This window comes from Ranitomeya imitator, chromosome 6 (assembly GCF_032444005.1).
Source record: "Ranitomeya imitator isolate aRanImi1 chromosome 6, aRanImi1.pri, whole genome shotgun sequence".
Lineage (NCBI taxonomy): Eukaryota > Metazoa > Chordata > Amphibia > Anura > Dendrobatidae > Ranitomeya > Ranitomeya imitator.
In genome coordinates this window covers 524,901,784-524,909,728 of record NC_091287.1, presented here as the reverse complement: position 1 = coordinate 524,909,728, position 7,945 = coordinate 524,901,784, and the positions used below count along the sequence as shown (strand labels likewise).

The following is a 7,945-nucleotide window of genomic DNA, read 5'->3' as shown; positions in this document are numbered from 1 at the left end:
GGGCAGCTGAGGTAGAGGGTACAGGATCTGTTGCAGGCCTCTCTACCTTCTTGAAGTACTGCTGCAGGTTAGTTTGGAAGGAGACCATCTTCTCCTCCAAGATCTCCTTGTAACACCTAAGGGAATCCATGACTCCTCTGGCAACCCTAGTGTACCTTTCCATGTTGGGATCCTCAGCCTCAAACCTTGACAACCCTTCCTGTATCAGGGCAAAACCTCCTGCCAAGCCCTGCCTTGTAAATGTCTTAAGTTCTGGGGTTGGTATGTCTTCCTCTTCCTCTATCATCTGCTTCTCCAGTTGAAATAAGGTCCTCAGCAGATAACTCTTCTCCATGAGATGCCAGTAGCTCTGTGACATCATCCTCCTCCACCTCCAGATTCATTGTCTTACTCATATCAACAACGTTCTTTATGACACTAGTCACTGACTCTTGGACCTCTGTGACATTCACAAACCGGGGACACAGTTTTTTCCACACACCATTCATACTGGTCTGCTTAACCTCATCCCAGGAATCAGCAATGTTATTCACAGCATCAAGGATGTTGTATGTTTTCCAAAACTCCTTTAGAGTCAAGTCCTTATTCTTTTCAGTTGCTGCTAAAGCATTACCAATGACCCTTCAGGGGTAGTAGGCCTTGAATGTAGCAATGGCTCCTTGGTCCATAGGCTGTAGTAGGGTAGTGCTATTAGGTGGAAGGTAAACCACCTTGACATTAGGGTTAAAGTCATCCAGATGGGAAGGGTGTCCAGGAACATTGTCCAGAATTAGCAACACTTTAAAGGGGATATCCTTGGAGGTACAATACCGCTCCACGCCTGGCACAAAATGGTTGGTGAACCAGTCATCAAACACTGCAAGTGTCACCCATGCCTTCCTATTAGACAGATGACTGGTAGTTGACCCTTTGAAATGCCCTTAAGTGCCCTTGGATTCTCAGCCTGATACACCAGCATGGGCTTCAGTTTGTAGTCGCCAGCAGCATTGCCCCCAAGAAGCAAAGTCAGTCTCTCCTTGCCGACTATGACCTGGTGCTGACTTCTCCTCCTTGGCGATGTACGTACGGTTAGGCAAACGTTTCCAAAACAAGCCTGTTTCATCCACGTTGAACACTTGTTGAGCACAGTAACCACCCTCCTCAATTATCTCAGCCAATGCTTTAGGAAACTCAGTTGCTGCTTTCTCATCAGCACTAGCAGCTTCACCTTGCACTTTAATGTTATGGAAATTGGCACGATCCTTAAACCTTATAAACCAACCCCTACTCGCCACAAATTCTTCACTTTCACTTCCTTCCCCCTTTTCTCTTTTCAACGCCTCAAACAGTCGCTTTAGCCTTCGCCTGAATAACCATAAGGCTCACAGGTATACGGTGTTGATTTTGGTCTTCCAACCAAAGCACCAGTAATCTTTCCATCTCAATAAGACCACTGCGCTGCTTTGCTATCACTGTAATAAGACCACTGCGCTGCTTTGTTATCACTGTTGCTTTCATAGGAGAAGATCCTTGATAATCGTAGCGACAGTCGAACGACTTAAGGTACCGTCACAATAAGCGACGCTGCAGCGATACCGACAACGATCCGGATCGCTGCAGCGTCGCTGTTTGGTCGCTGGAGAGCTGTCACACAGACAGCTCTCCAGCGACCAACGATGCCGGTAACCAGGGTAAACATCGGGTTACTAAGCGCAGGGCCGCGCTTAGTAACCCGATGTTTACCTTGGTTACCATCGTTAAAGTAAAAAAAACAAACACTACATACTTACCTACCGCTGTCTGTTCTCGGCACTCTGCTTCTTTGCTCTGGCTGTGAGCGCCGGGCAGCCGGAAAGCAGAGCGGTGACGTCACCGCTCTGCTTTCCGGCCGCTGTGCTCACAGCCAGAGCAGAGAAGCAGAGCGCCGAGGACAGACAGCGGTAGGTAAGTATGTAGTGTTTGTTTTTTTTACTTTAACGATGGTAACCAAGGTAAACATCGGGTTACTAAGCGCGGCCCTGCGCTTAGTAACCCGATGTTTACCCTGGTTACCAGCGAAGACATCGCTGAATCGGCGTCACACACGCCGATTCAGCAATGTCAGCGGGAGATCCAGCGACGAAACAAAGTTCTGGACTTTCTTCCCCGACCAGCGATATCACAGCAGGGGCCAGATCGCTGCTGCCTGTCACACTGGACGATATCGCTAGCCAGGACGCTGCAACGTCACGGATCGCTAGCGATATCGTCTAGTGTGACGGTACCTTAAGTCCTAATGACCTGCCAATTTCTGTTGGTGTTTCCCCCTTATCAGATCGCCTTATGATATCCACTTTCACCTCCATGGTGATGGCCTTTTCTTTGATGCACTGGTATCAGATGAGTCTTCCTTACGTTTGGGAGCCATAATGAAGGGTGTTATGGCGTGCAGGAGACTTGTTTTCCTCTGTAACCGGGTGCAGTGTACAGTACTGGACTCTATTGTGTACAGTACTGAACTCTATTGTTCCGCCCCTGCACGTAGTTCGACTTACGACGCAAAACCGCGTAAGTCGGAACGAGGCGTCGTATAAAGCGTCGTAAAGACGAAACGACGTAACCCGAGACAACGTAACCCGAGACCGTCGTAAACCCGAGACCGTCGTAAACCCGAGACCGTCGTAAACCCGAGACCGTCGTAAACCCGAGACCGTCGTAAACCCGAGACCGTCGTAAACCCGAGACCGTCGTAAACCGAGGACTAGCTGTACATCCGAGCTCTAAACGCAAACTTTTAGCAGTCGCCAACTTCAAATATATGCGGTCAAACAATGGCTTCTACTTACCGTGGAAGTGTTTCCAGCACTCGAAAGCAGCGTGAACGTCCGAAAATATATGTTTTAAAAGCAAGTAAATCTGCGCACCGCTGCGACCTGAGGTAAACTGTTTTACCTCAGCGACGAGCTGCCTCACCTGCGCGCCGTGTCGGCCGCTTCCTGTTAACTGTTGCCGCGCCGGCCGCTTCCTGTTAACTGTTGCCGCGCCGGCCGCTTCCTGTTAACTGTTGCCGCGCCGGCCGCTTCCTGTTAACTGTTGCCGCGCCGGCCGCTTCCTGTTAACTGTTGCCGCGCCGGCCGCTTCCTGTTAACTGTTGCCGCGCCGGCCGCTTCCTGTTAACTGTTGCCGCGCCGGCCGCTTCCTGTTAACTGTTGCCGCGCCGGCCGCTTCCTGTTAACTGTTGCCGCGCCGGCCGCTTCCTGTTAACTGTTGCCGCGCCGGCCGCTTCCTGTTAACTGTTGCCGCGCCGGCCGCTTCCTGTTAACTGTTGCCGCGCCGGCCGCTTCCTGTTAACTGTTGCCGCGCCGGCCGCTTCCTGTTAACTGTTGCCGCGCCGGCCGCTTCCTGTTAACTGTTGCCGCGCCGGCCGCTTCCTGTTAACTGTTGCCGCGCCGGCCGCTTCCTGTTATACGGCATCCCAGGTGGTGAGGCATCCCCAGGGATGTCACCCTCACGGCTGCTTATCACCGCTACGGTTGACGGAAAAATCCCGTACTGGGAGAAATAGAAGAAATATATACTGAAGTGGCAATACCAGGCTCATAAGAGAAATCCCACTGCACTATGAAAAATCAGGCTTTAGAAAGTAAAATAAAGTGCTGAGAAATAACATAATATGGTATAATAAACCAAGCTGCACCTGGATGTGGAAGGAGAGACCCCAACGCGCGTTTCACACGCTGCTTCTTCGGGGATTATTGTGTATTTAAAGGGAACCTGTCACCCCGAAAATTGCGGTTGAGATAAGCCCACCGGCATCAGGGGCTTAACTACAGCATTCTGTAATGCTGTAGATAAGCCCCCGATGTTACCTGAAAGAGGAGAAAAAGACGTTAACTCACCCAGGGGCGGTCCCGCTGCTGGTTCGGTCGGATGGGTGTCTCTGGTCCGGTCGGATGGGTGTCTCTGGTCCGGTCGGATGGGTGTCTCTGGTCCGGTCGGATGGGTGTCTCTGGTCCGGTCGGATGGGTGTCTCTGGTCCGGTCGGATGGGTGTCTCTGGTCCGGTCGGATGGGTGTCTCTGGTCCGGTCGGATGGGTGTCTCTGGTCCGGTCGGATGGGTGTCTCTGGTCCGCTGCGGCGCCTCCCATCTTCATTCCAAGACGTCCTCTTCTGATCTTCAGCAGGTGCCAGGCCTCAGGCCTCTCTGACCTTTCCGGCGCCTGCGCACTGCAGTACTTTGTTCTTTTTATGTTTATGCTGTATCAGGTTGTCTTTCAGAAGTTATTGGGTTACAAAGAGTGGGGGCTTAGCGAAAGGTGACCTGTTGTCTGTCAGATATAAAGGGGCCAATGTTTCTGCAAAATGCCCTTGAGGGCTATGTGGGAGCGGTTACAGGTGGTGATGAAATTCATATCATAATGTCTTGGTGCTATCCTGAAGGCAGTAGTCTTGTGATAACTTGTATGTAGTTTTAAAGGCTTTTTTGACCAGGTCTATCTTCAGGTTAAAAATCCTATGTATCTGAGTCTGTTGAATGAAGTCGGCTTCATCACTACAGTTTAGTTTGATGGCTGTATATTGGCTATACTGTAAAATTTAAAGCCACTTATAGCTACTACTGCAGTTTATTTATGTAGCTAATAGTATCTAGTTTTTTTACTTACTAGGTTATGCTTTGTGAAGATAAATATCTAAAAATACAATCTGAAGTTTGTTTAGGGTGATTTTTTCCCCCTCCCATTTATTGGCATTGAGCTCTTCTACTAAAAGTCCAGCATCTTCAAAAGGGACCAAGCTAACAAAAAATGTTGTCAATGAATGTATAACAAAATGTAATTAAACTACAAAAACAGCTGCACTCTGAAATGCTATAATAAGCAAACATTGAATATATGAAACTGTATCCCTGCTATAGAAAATATGTTCTAAAAATGTATTGGTAAATTTGCAATGAGCTGTTGCCATTTTCATGGTTTATGTTTCCAGTCTACATGGTTTGATTCAATCTTAAGGTACCGTCACACTCAGCAACTTTGCAACGAGAACAACAACGATCCGTGACGTTGCAGCATCCTGGATAGCGATCTTGTTGTGTTTGACACGCAGCAGCGATCTGGATCCCGCTGTGATATCGCTGGTCGGAGCTAGAAGTCCAGAACTTTATTTGGTCGTCAGGTCGGCGTGTATCGTCATGTTTGACATAAAAAGCAATGATGCCAGCAACGTTTTACATGGAGCTAACAACCAGCGAGAACGATAAGTGAGTCGCCGTTACGTCACAGGATCGCTCCTGCATCGTTCTGGAGCTGCTGTGTTTGACGTCTCTACAGCGACCTAAACATCGACGCTGCAGCGATCGGCTCGTTGTCTATATCGCTGCAGCGTCGCTGAGTGTGACGGTACCTTTAACATCCATTTATCTATGAGTCAAACTATTTCCTACACCTCGACTTGCTGTGCTACGGTATCTACTGGCTGACTCATTTTTTTTATCCTCGCTTTTACATGTGTGTAATTGTCTATGTATTATTTTCTATCAACCCTTTCACCTCAAAGCCTGTTTTCACTTTGGTGACCAGGCTATTTTCAATTCTGACCACTGTCACTTGAAGTAACAACTCTAAGGAACGCTTCAATGGATCCTAAGATTGTTTTCTTTTGACATATTGTACTTCATGACAGTGGTAACATTTCTTCAATATGAATTGCGTATATTTGTGAAAAATTAAATTTGTTGAAAATTTTGCAATTTTCAAACTTTGAATTCTTATGCCCTTAAATCTGACAGTTCTGTCACAAAATAGTTAAGAAATAACATTTCCCAACAGCATAATGTTAGAAACATTTTTTTTAGGAAGTTGTAATGATTAATAGTTGGTAATCCTACCCCTTCTTAAACCCTCATTTAAACATTTGGACAATTCTAATTTATAGGAGTCAGTAGGATCTGATCTCAACCGAAGTGGCTACATCATCCAGAATTGAAAAAAAAAAACATGTTGCAATATAATGCAGCCACCTTTGTCAGATTGACAAATTATAAGGTTAAGATTGTTCTGTAGCTCCCTCACAGCCCCAAACTGGCAGTCAGATTTTTTTTTTAACCGTCACAAGTCTAATGAATCTGTTGACGTCCCTGATGGTGTTAAACAGATCAAAATTCTGAGAGGGAATAATCCCTTCTAAAGGATTATCTTGTTTTAACATAGGTAAATGATTTTTAACAATATCTACTATCTGCCTATATTGTGAACTATAAGGGGTACTAAATACCACATTATTAATGTATTTCTGTAGATGGATTATTATAAATAGATCTACCATTTTTCGTTGTTAATACATTTTTACGATCTACTTTAAAAATTTTACGTGCTTTATCTAGATTCCATTTAGGATATAGTCTATCAGTAAGACACTCTCAGGTTTTCTCAGTTTCTGCCAAAAAAAACTTCATTTTCAGAGCAATTTCTTACCCTAATGAGTTCACCATATGGAATGTTATTTATGATAATATTTGCAAACACATTGTGTGGTATGGTTGCTATAGGCGACTTAATCCTAGTATGGAGGGGTACACAGGAAGAGGCTATTAAATTTGTTGATCATATTAACAATAAAAATTTTAATTTAAAATTTACTTATTCTTTTCAGAAAAAAACAAACTTTTTGGATTTGAATCTCCTTGGTAATGCGTTTAAACATACCAACGCGTTGAGATTACTCCCTATAGAAAGCCGACTTCAAGCAGTTCAACCCTCAGAGCCAACTCTTGCCATCCAAATCATGTCATAAATAACATTCCTTATGGTGAACTCATTAGGATAAGAATTGCTCTGAAAATGATGTTTTTTTTGGCAGAAAGAGAAAACCTGTGGCTGAGGCACACAGTATTATTTACAAACCAATTCTTCAATTTAATTTTTCTTGAAAACCTGTGAATGTCAATTTTCTTTGAAACCAGTTTACATATTTAGTAGGACTAAGCGTTAAACCTTTGTTTTTTTGTTTTTTAAATATAATTTTTATAGATTTTTTTTCAACATAACATTGGATAGGATAACAGGATAGGATATATATAACATTAGCAATGGCACTGTAAGTTACCAAAAGTACATATACAAATCTTACTTGTCAGACAAAAGGTCCGCTACATAAATAGGTCTCCGTCAATGCCTTGTAACACAAATTTTGGAAAAATGATAAGAGAAAGAAAAGACAGGCTGAATACATAGAAGGATTAATAGGGGAATGAAAAGAATCTCTTTTACTGTATTTCACATAGTCAAGAGTGCAAAAAAAATTCTCTTGGGCAAACTTTACCTCTTACTAAAGTGGTACAGAATGATGCATACACATCTCACATGTCTGCTCAGCACGAGACTACGCCACCTTTATGGCACACAATGGCTCTAACCAACGTGTCATGGACACTTGTTACAAAGGAGGCCAGTTCTTCAAAAGAGTCTCTCTTTAGCCCTTTAGAAGGCACAAAATTGACCGATAATAATTTGCATCCAAGAGTCACAGAGGAAGACATTGTGGAGCTTTTCTGTGTATGCGGTGCCTTGAAGCGTGCCAGCTTGTTGAGTTCCGGAGTTGCAGGGGTTGTGTTTGTAAAAAACAAAGATGCAGTTGGTGCCTACAAAAAATGTAACAGATACCTAGATGGACGACCAGTGAAATGCAATCTTCATTTGAATGGTAGTATGATAAAATCAGACCACCCCATCAGAGAAGGAAGGTGAATCTAGAAAAAACACAATGTCCTCCTCCCGTGTTGCTTCAAATCCTCCAGCTGAAGTTGATCATGATACTATCTTAAAAGCACTCTTTAAATCCTCAGGGTCATCAGCAGTCATCCAGCCAACTGCATTTAAGATTAACCTCTAATGAGACCAACACAAATTGGAGACTGTAATAGAGAGAATTCCCAATTCACATTGGCCCAGAGATTCCTTAAAGAAAACCCCTTCATTTTGCTTTTTGA

At 44.6% G+C, this 7,945-nt stretch overlaps 1 pseudogene; it reads right to left on the bottom strand.

Annotated features, from left to right (window-relative positions):
• Positions 1 to 245: 245 nt before the first annotated feature.
• LOC138643453 (tigger transposable element-derived protein 1-like) lies at positions 246 to 1,497 on the bottom strand (annotated as a pseudogene).
• Positions 1,498 to 7,945: the final 6,448 nt, after the last annotated feature.